Here is an 11,566-nt window from a genome sequence, read left to right as displayed (position 1 = left end):
CTGAATTGAGAGAATGATAGCGGACAGTTCCATTTGAATTGAGACGATACCGTCTGTCACACACTTGACAGTTCCCTCTTGGGTGGCCATCTTCTTGGCTGGAAAGAGGCTGTGTGTCAGGTGCGACATGTGCCATGCCTAGATGTGATGACGCCTGGCTGCCCGCTGAGTGCACCCTCTCCTTCCCAGATGGAGAGTAACACGGCAAGCATTACCCTCCTGGGGGGGTTGGGCATGGCCTGGGCACCGTGTGTGGGTAGGCTGTGTGTTGATGGGCGGCTGGCTGGGTAGGGCGCAGGTAGCGGGGTGGGGGAAGATGGCGGGCAGGGGGGTGGTGGAGGGTGGGCACACGAGGGAGGCTGCCGTCACACTTGTTACACACTATCAAACACTCGGGGAAATCACTAGTGCACTTTGTTTTTAACACTACACTCACCGATTTGCTTATGAACGCACTAACTTTCCACTAACATCACTGTAGGCAGCTCGAGAGCCTCCCCCTATATATATATATATATATATATATATATATATATATATATATATATATATATATATATATATATAAATCTTTAGACACATTGAAAAGCAACATTTAAAGTAATTAACAGACTGGTTGTGTATAGAAGCATTGTAATTATCGTAATTATCTTCGTAAATAATGTATCATTAAGAAAGTAATGATCGACGGAAGGCTCCAAGCTAGGGAGACTATGTAGCTAAATATTGTATCAGATTAACTGAATCAGAATGGGAGAAACATATAATGAATTGATTAGAACTGCCTGCAGTGGGAGAGCAGCAATAGTCAGCTGGAACAGTTGGGTGGCAGGCACGCCGGAGGATGAGGTTCGTCGAAAAACCTGAAAGAAAATTTAATCTAAAAGCCTCGACCAGGATTCGAACCCATGCCGTTCAGGATCAACCCTAAACGTACTACATAGTACTGTGATCTAAATAACTTGAAAGACTTAAGTGTTTTAGAAAATAAGACCAAAGGCAGGTTTTATCATGTGTTTCGCAACTGCTGACGGAACCTGTACATCTTTCCTCAATTATTGGTGCGTTGTTTATACATGTATTAGCAGTTTATGTTCAAACAGGAAAGAGCTCAAAAGTTTCCAACCCAAAGTGATTATTGCTATAAACAACCTGGTAGTGTTACGGAGCTTATAAACTGTTTAATTAATGTAAACAAAGCCGCTTTGATTGAGGAAAGATGCAGAGGTTTCGTAAGTAGTTTGATGACTCCTGGGCCCTAACTCAACACGTAAGGCAGAGAACTTGAGGTCCACCTTTTGTTGTAATGATATAATCCTGTGTCATCAGGGGGTATACACGCAGAGAGGTGTACCCTGTTTCTGAGTGTATGTGCACTGAGTTTACCTTGATCAGTTTACTATACACTGAGTTTACCTTGATCAGTTTACTGTACACTGAGTTTACCTTGTTCAGATTAATGTACACTGAGTTTACCTTGTTCAGATTAATGTACACTGAGTTTACCTTGCTAAGTTTACTGTACATTGAGTTTACCTTGCTCAGCTTACTGTACATTGAGTTTACCTTGCTCAGCTTACTATACACTGAGTTTACCTTGATCAGTTTACTGTACACTGAGTTTACCTTGTTCAGCTTACTGTGCATTGAGTTTACCTTGCTCAGCTTACTGTACATTGAGTTTACCTTGCTCAATTTACTGTACACATAGTTTACCTCATTCAGTTTACTGTACACAGAGTTTACCTTGCTCATCTTACTGTAAACTGAGTTTACCTTGTTAAGCTTACTGTACATTGAGTTTACCTTGCTCAATTTACTGTACTCATAGTTTACCTCATTCAGTTTACTGTACACAGAGTTTACCTTGCTCAATTTACTGTACACTGAGTTTACCTTCCTTACCTTGCTTGCTTTACCATAGTCCAAGAAAAAGTCTTGGACTATGTTCAGGACAAAAGTAAACTTACTAGTTGCTCAATAAGCTGTTGTAGTGACTGTAATAACCCTCCAGAGAGTGATAGACCTCAAGACCATCACTAAACCACAACACAACACTAGAGAGTGTTGGTGGACCATCTACACGCGCCGGGTTCTACAATGCAAACATCAATTAATATGTTTGTCATAATTCTCGACGCTGCTGACCGGAGATGAAAATGTAATCCTCGCTGATGCTTCGCTGGGAAATACCAGATCAGGAGAGAGTTGATGAATTGGCTATTGATCACCATAACATGGTACCAGGAAGAGGGGGGGAGGATGGTTGCATCAATGATTATAATCACGGGAGTATTATACACAGGCGTCTGGGAACATGCACTCTACACTCAACACACTTTACATCTATCACATTCTACACCCTATACACACTCTACACCCAACACTACTCCCAATACACTCTCCACAACACAATACATACAGCATATTTTCAAGTCACTATACTCACGACTCGTGAGACTCGACCTTGTAGAGTTCATATAATAAACTCATTACCAAAGACACTCACTAGCAAACACTGATTACATGAGCAAACCAGCCAACACACACACACGCACACACACACACACACACACACACACACACACACACACACACACACACACACACACACACACACACACACACACACACACACACACACACACACCACACACACACATACACACATGTGTGAGCGTGAAGGGGGGACCCTGACGGCTGAGGGGACAGCGCTCGGGATTCGTAGTCCTTAGGGTCAGAGTTCGATCCCCGGCGGCGATGGAAATAAATGGGCAGAATTTCTTTCACCCTGATGCACCTGTTCAACAAGCAGTAAATATGTTCCTGGGAGTTAGACAGCTGCTACGGGCTGCTTCCTGTGTGTGTGTGGGGGGGGGGGGGGAGGGAGAAATCAGTTGATAGACAGTTGAGAGACGGATCCATAGAGCCAGAGCTTAACCCCCGCAAGCACAACTAGGTGAGAACAACTTGGTAAGTACACACACACACAAGGACCACAGGAAATGGGACCAGGATCCAGGAGACCGAAAGACCAATACCAGGTGAAGGGAAACTTTACCTCCCCTATAACTACTAGAGAAAAAGACCTGGGAGTGGACATAACACCAAACCTAACTCCAGAGGCTCATATATATAGAATAACGTCAGCCACATACTGTACTCTGGCAAGAGTCAGAACATCCTTCAGAAACTTGAATAAAGAGGCTTTTAGATCACTGTATACCGCCTGTGTGAGACCAGTCTTAGATTATGCCGACCATCTTGAAGACCCCCATCTAAAAAAACACATAAGAAAGCTCGGAAAGGTGTAGAAATTTGCAACGAGACTCTGATGCACGAAGAGTGACTGAAGGAACTAAACCTGACGACGTTAGAAAGGAAGAGGGAGAGGGCTATGATACAGACGTATAAAATACCTAGAGGGATTGACTGGGTGGAAATAGAAGAAATGTTTACAGTGAATATCAACAGAACAAGGCGGCACGGATGGAAGCTTGAGACTCAGTTGTGTCATAGGGATATTAGAAAGTTTTCTTTTAGCGTGAGGGAAGTGAGTAAATGGAATGACCTACAGGAGCAGGTTGTAGAGGCTAACTCCATTCATAACTTTAAAAGCAGGTATGATAGGGAAATAGGTCAGGAGTCATTGTATTAGTACAACCAACGGCTAGAAAAGGGGCAGGCTTCCTATTGTTTCTTTCGGGCGAATAGGAAGCAGCTTCTATTAACCCCACAAGAGGCAGCTCCTATTAACCCCACAAAAAGCATCTCCTATTTATAACCACCCCAGACTCATTCATATAGATGTCTAACTTACGCTTGAAACAATCTAAACCCCCCCCCCCCATCTATTATTTAACCCGATAATATTTGTTCCCTCAGAGATCCACCACCCAACCTCCCCAAACCAGTATTTACCCCTGGACTTTCCTTAATCTAAATTTATCCAACTCATATCCACACTCTCCCACACGACACAGTTTGGGAGCGTCGCTGTTGACGCATATAAGCGTCTCGCGTCCCGTCTGACCGGACCTACTCGTCTGACCGGACCTACTCGTCTGACCGGACCTACTCGTCTGACCGGACCTACTCGTCTGACCGGACCTACTCGTCTGACCGGACCTACTCGTCTGACCGGACCTACTCGTCTGACCGGACCTACAAGGGGGGGAGTGGGGAAATACACACAAGGGTGAACCTAACTCCTCCATTATAAACTTCAAGGGACGGACGTGGCCGACCAGGAAATTGAGGCGAAGTCTTTTTTCAGATCGAGTCGATCGATGTTGTTATGAGACAGCTTTGTGAAGGTTACTGTTGGGGAGGGGGGGGGGAGGGGGGGGGCGAGATTTGAGACAGTTGGTAGTGGTTATTTGCATTGTTGGGACAACGATCTCGATGTTCTTGGACTGCTGGGACAACGATCTCGATGTTCTTGGACTGCTGGAACAATGATCTCGATGTTCTTGGACTGCTGGAACAATGATCTCGATGTTCTTGGACTGCTGGAACAATGATCTCGATGTTCTTGGACTACTGGGACAACGATCTCGATGTTTTTGGACTGCTGGAACAACGACCTGGATGTTCTTGGACTGCTGGGACAACGACCTGGATGTTCTTGGGCTGCTGGAACAACGACCTGGATGTTCTTGGACTGCTGGAACAATGATCTCGATGTTCTTGGACTGCTGGGACAATGATCTCGATGTTCTTGGACTGTTGGAACAATGATCTCGATGTTCTTGGACTGCTGGGACAACGACCTGGATGTTCTTGGACTGCTGGGACAACGACCTGGATGTTCTTGGACTGCTGGAACAATGATCTCGATGTTCTTGGACTGCTGGGACAACGACCTGGATGTTCTTGGACTGCTGGAACAACGACCTGGATGTTCCTGGACTGCTGGAACAACGACCTGGATGTTCTTGGACTGCTGGGACAACGACCTGGATGTTCTTGGACTGCTGGAACAACGACCTGGATGTTCTTGGACTGCTGGAACAATGATCTCGATGTTCTTGGACTGCTGGGACAACGACCTGGATGTTCTTGGACTGCTGGAACAACGACCTGGATGTTCTTGGACTGCTGGAACAATGATCTCGATGTTCTTGGACTGCTGGGACAATGATCTCGATGTTCTTGGACTGTTGGAACAATGATCTCGATGTTCTTGGACTGCTGGGACAACGACCTGGATGTTCTTGGACTGCTGGAACAACGACCTGGATGTTCTTGGACTGCTGGAACAATGACCTGGATGTTCTTGGACTGCTGGGACAACGACCTGGATGTTCTTGGACTGCTGGAACAACGACCTGGATGTTCTTGGACTGCTGGAACAATGACCTAGATGTTCTTGGGCTGATGGAACAAGAACCTGAAAGTTCTTGGACTTCTGGAACACCGACCTGGGAGTTCTGGGACTCTTTGAACTATGACCTGGAGGCGTGGTATGATTCCCAACCTCAGCAGAGCGACTTGAAGGTCGGGTGAACAAGATGGCCACAACCCATCCTCCTGCTTAGATAGCACTTATGAGAACATTAATAGGAACCGTGAGAAGGATTCGAACCTATGCTCTGAGCTGGTACTCCCAAACAAACGCCTTAGACCACTACACCACGACATGATGACATGACCATGTCGTGGTGTAGTGGTTTAAGGGGTATGCTTGGGAGTACTCAGAACACAGGTTCGAATCCTTCTCACGGCTCCCGCTGTTTTTTCTCATTAATTCGTCACGTTAGTATGATTTCTCGGGGCAATAGTACCTATACTAACGATGAAGACCATCGTTGATATGTTGACGTAGTGGACAATTAGAAAGTAGAATTTGGTGTTATTGCATTTGGACAAACTGGTAAAGGTTTTGTATTTATGTTGCTAATAAAGCCTAATCATCCTAGGCCTAATACACAGTATCTGAGGCCTAATATAGTACAAATATGTACTTTACTAGGCCTAGAAATATTTAAATTTGTTTTGTAGCTTTATGTAGACTCCAATAATAGTAGATAGTACCAAATTCTACTATCTAATTGTTCATTACGTCAATGTATGTACGGTGGTGTACATAGTTACAAAAGAGAATTATCTATAAACAGGAGGATGGGTTCCAACCCTCGAACAATGACTACAGAGGCTTAGTGGGTAAGATAACATCATCTAGGTAATCCTAGAGATGTTGAAGCATTGGAATATATCAAGCGCTTGGAGCCCACATCCTGCTTCCCAGGATGTGACTTATGTGAGTTGACTCATGACGTTATTGGCCCATCTTCATTCACATCATCAAGGCCAGATACGACAAAGAACTCGTAGAACGTCTACTAGTAGGCAGGACTAAAGAACTAGACCTCACTCCCTATAAGCACTGTCAGATAAGGACTGTTGCTAGGTAGGCCCAGTTTTTGTTCCGTCAAATGACGAATTTGTGAAACTTGATTTTTGCAGATAACTGATATTTTTTTTGCAGTTAATTAATAATTATCTGGAGTTAGAAAAAGAAGAGGTGAATTCGGGTCAGCTTTTACTTGCTGCTAAAGTCAAGGGGAAAAGACGTGGAAACACAGGAATATATTGATAATGGAACAGAAATAACCAGGCCAGGATTCACTAAGCATTTGTGCATCCATTTATGAAACCTGTGCTTCTTTCTTCATTCATGAAGGCTTCGTTTACATTTATTAAACAGTTTATGAGTTCAGAGGTACAGCGAGTGTTGTTTATAACACAAATAACCGTGGGTTGAGATGTTTCAAAGCTTGTAAACTGTTAAATGGAAAAAAAAGCCATGATAAAGGAAAGATGCATAAGTTTCGTAAATGGTTGCATACATACAAATATGGAAAATATTGCATACAACAATGACCAAAATGTATTGTTTAATTGGATGGGACAGTTTGAGGAGGCACACAAACGACTATTAAAGGCTAAGTTTCGACCCAGAACCCCTACGAATTACAAAGAAATAAATTGTGCATGAGAAAAATGCAAAGATGCCTGAGCATAGACCTGAGCATTGACATATCCAGCAAAGAAGAGTGGGAGCCATAGAAAACTACAGACTTAAGACTAGTTGGAAAAGCTAGTATTTTTTACCAAAATTATTTGGTCAAAATACCAACACCAAAGCGGAACAGACAAGTGAGACAGGCACTAATCAATTATGACTATATAACACTACTAAAGACACAGGTAATGGCTAGATACCTGTGTATTACTCAAGATGCCCCCCAAAAAATACCAAAAAGACATAACCAAAGATATATTAAAGTGCTCTGATTAATTACAGACTTTACCAAATGAAATTTGATTTAAGGGGAAACGATGAGACTCATTTTACTCTCATCTTGAAAACCTGGACACATAATGAAGATGAACAGGCAATTTGAGCCATATGCTGAAGGTTTTATTTCCATCAAATGAACAAGAGTTAACCTTGAACGGTCATCATATAGCGGATTGACAAGGGTTGTCATGTTCGTCTCTGATGACATAAAGGTCAACGGAAAACAATTTTTTATGATACAGAGTTAATTACTTGATTTGTTTTATTTTATCACTTTAGCGTATAAATAAGGCTAAATGAACTAATTGGGAAGTAATTTGTGATTATACAGACCACAAGGCTCATCCGGAGGTCAGGTTTTATGATTTAATTTGCCAGTTCATGATAATCTATATTAGTATGCCAAGGTACTGCCAAAACTCCACTTCATTGCGTCTATTACAAACAAATAAAACAAAGATACAGCCAATAGTGGATTTTAGTAATGTGTATTAAAATTTTCGAGGAAAAGTTGCTTTAAAACAGTAGGAATGGTGGAATTTTTGCCTCTACACATCCACTTGCACTGGTCGATACAGCGGCAGCCTCGAGTTATTGCAGGTCCGCGTTCGATCCCAGACGGTCCAAGAGTTTGGGTTACCATTGCTATCCATGGTCCCATCCCAGATCCTTATCCTCATATCCCTTATTCCCTTTGTAGTGCTGTATTGTCGTACTGGCTTAGAGCTTTCTCCTCATAATTCTATTCTATCCCTTTGCACATCAAGGCTCTACCAAAGCGGATAGTCAGGACCCACGGTGGAATCTGTGGAATAATGCATTGGAATATATTTAGAAAAATGAACGGGAACAATGTAAGTGTCAAGAATATTCTAACACTAAAAAGCTTTAAGAGCGATTTGTGAAGTGGCCAGCATTAGCATAAGTCAAAACTCACTATATATGCGAGTGAGGACAGTGCTTAAGGCTGACAAAGTGTTGTAAACACAACATCTATCATAGAGCGACGAAACTTTGGCTTCAGCGTGATTATGGCATTAAACCAGATAACATAATTCACCAGTTCTTAAACGCATGTTGTTATGCTTTATACCAGAGGGTTCTTAACAGGGGAACTCGGTCACGAAACAATGAAAAAATACTTGTTAAATGAGAACTAACTATTAAGGTTATCATTATGGATTGAGGCGTATCGTTGTTTTGATTGAGGAAAAAAAGTTAAAAAAATCTCACTATCTGTAGCAAGTTTGTGTATTTATGGCCGTTTTTTTCACTAAATAAATATGATGACATTCTGGTTTTCTATTAGTTGTGTTCCTAGCTCTCCATATGTAAAGTAAGAGGAAGCTGTTGACATTTGACGTCATAATGATGCCTAATAGGACTGGTCGTGACGGTGGTGGTGATTTCTACAGTCTGGCAAAGGGGAGTAATAGAGACATAATGGGTAATCCATTGGCGATATGCAATCGTTAAAAAGGTTAACAACTCCTGCTCTATGTATTCAAGGACCGGCAAATCGGTAATGATATTAACGGACAATCAGAGCCTTCGTAATCTACTATTAATCAACCAAAAATATATAAACAATGAAAGTTTTTCAATTACCTCGATATGAAATGTGCTGCAATATTTTCAACATATTTAGAACCAAGGAAGAGTCTGTGCCGATAAGAGATACGAGCAAGAGACAGGATGGAACAGGTTAGACCATAAGAGGAAGGACACTACAGGCCTCGAAAACAGAGAATGAACTTCAGACTTTACATCAGTCGAAACGGGACACAGGAAACACACATAGACTTGATCATCTCGGCAGCATAGGGAAAATAAAAAACAACTTGACCATTTACACAGCTCGCATAGGAAGAGAATTAGAAACATAGAGGTTAGAGGTGACATTGTCATGTCAGCACCGGTATGACATTCTCACCTCTATAACCTCATGAACACAAAACTATGCTTGGAAAGTAGAGAGGTTAGCAGTAAGGCTGGTGTCCGAATTAAGGTGTGCAAGCAGAGAGTGCAAGTTAAGTGATTTCAGTCACCGATTGCTACAGGAGATGAGGAACAGAAGGGATATGATCGAAATATACAAATTACTCAGAGTCATTGACCATGAGGACATTCAGTGGAGCACAAGAAGGTACTTGTTCGCTGCACGTGTAATCCACAAGTTAAAAGCACCCGAAAAAATTTAATGGAAGCCACTTTCATCCACAGCTTTATAATCAAATACAAACAGATCAAGCCAAGCCAAGCCCTAAGAGCTAGATTCAAACATTGTTGATACTGAAGTGTAACAATCAAAAGGCATGCTCGGACACACACACACACACACACACACACACACACACACACACACACACACACACACACACACACACACACACACACACACACACTGGTGTGTATGTGTGGGAGGTGTGAGGGAGCCGGTGGCTGAGCTGACAGCACGCTGGGCACGTAATCCTGTGGTCCCGGGTTCGATTCCAGGGGCCGGCAAGAAACAATGAGCAGAGTTTTTTGCACTCTGATCTCTTGTTACCTAGCAATAAATAGGTACCTATTAGTTAGACAGCTATTACGGGCTGCTTCTTGTGTGTGTACTCACCTAGTTGTACTCACCTAGTTGTGCTTGCGGGGGTTGAGCTCTGGCTCTTTGGTCCCGCCTCTCAACTGTCAATCAACAGGTGTACAGGTTCCTGAGCCTATTGGGCTCTATCATATCTACACTTGAAACTGTGTATGGAGTCAGCCTCCACCACATCACTTCCTAATGCATTCCATTTGTCAACCACTCTGACACTAAAAAAGTTCTTTCTAATATCTCTGTGGCTCATTTGGGCACTCAGTTTCCACCTGTGTCCCCTAGTGCGTGTGCCCCTTGTGTTAAACAGCCTGTCTTTAGCAACCCTGTCAATACCCTTGAGGATCTTGAATGTGGTGATCATGTCCCCCCTAACTCTTCTGTCTTCCAACGAAGTGAGGTTTAATTCCCGTAGTCTCTCCTCGTAGCTCATACCTCTCAGCTCGGGTACTAGTCTGGTGGCAAACCTTTGAACCTTTTCCATTTTAGTCTTATGCTTGACTAGATATGGACTCCATGCTGGTGCCGCATACTCCAGGATTGGTCTGACATATGTGGTATATAATGTTCTGAAAGATTCCTTGCACAAGTTTCTAAAGGCCGTTCTTATGTTAGCCAACCTGGCATATGCTGCTGCTGTTATCCTCTTGGTGTGAGCATCAGGGGACAGGTCTGGCGTGATATCAACCCCCAGGTCTTTCTGGGTTCAGGTCTGTGTGTGTGTGTGTGTGTGTGTGTGTGTGTGTGTGTGTGTGTGTGTGTGTGTGTGTGTGTGTGTGTGTGTGTGTGTGTGTGTGTGTGTGTGTGTGTGTGTGTGTGTGTGTGTGTGTGTGTGTGTGTGTGTAAAAAATAGTTAGTAACAATTGATTGACAGTTGAGAGGCGGGCCGAAAGAGCAGAGCTCAACCCCCGCAAGCACTACTAGGTGAATACAACTAGGTGAATACACACACACACACACAGGGGGCCTTGCGGCTGAGTAGATAGCACTTAGGGGTCGTAGTCCAAATGACCCCGGGTTCGATTACCGGGGGAGGTGGAAACAAATGGGTAGAATTTCTTTCACCCTGATGCCTCTATTCCCCTAGCATTAAATAGGTACCTGGGAGTTAGACAGCTGTTGCGGGCTGCTTCCTGGGGATGTGTGTGTGGGTGTGTGTGTGTTAGAGAGAAATATATGTAGTAGATATAATAAAGGAAAAATAGATTGGTGTGAAAGACGGGGTCCAAGAACTAATACCTCGATTCTGCAGACACAAATAGTAAATACACATATACACAAAGTACCAAATTGACAAGAAAATATTAATTATTTCATATATTAGAGTACATGAACCTCATATGTTGGTGTACACTGTCAATAGTTGTTACATATTTTGTGTTATGTACATATACTAACTACCACATAAGTCGGCATACACAGTACCTGTAATATGTGTACATGAATATGTGAGGATATGAATATGTGAGGATATGAATATGTGAGGATATGAATATGTGAGGATATGAATATGTGAGGATATGAATATGTGAGGATATGAATATGTGAGGATATGAATATGTGAGGATATCACACACACACAATACCGCCCAGTGAGTCGTGTATCAAGCCCGGCACCAATAAGGGACTGCGAGATTGGCCTGGGATTCCATCCTCCCTAAATCCTCCCA

The sequence above is a fragment of the Procambarus clarkii genome, chromosome 22 (genome assembly GCF_040958095.1).
Source record: "Procambarus clarkii isolate CNS0578487 chromosome 22, FALCON_Pclarkii_2.0, whole genome shotgun sequence".
Classification (NCBI taxonomy): Eukaryota; Metazoa; Arthropoda; class Malacostraca; order Decapoda; family Cambaridae; genus Procambarus; species Procambarus clarkii.
This window is presented reverse-complemented; position numbering follows the sequence as displayed.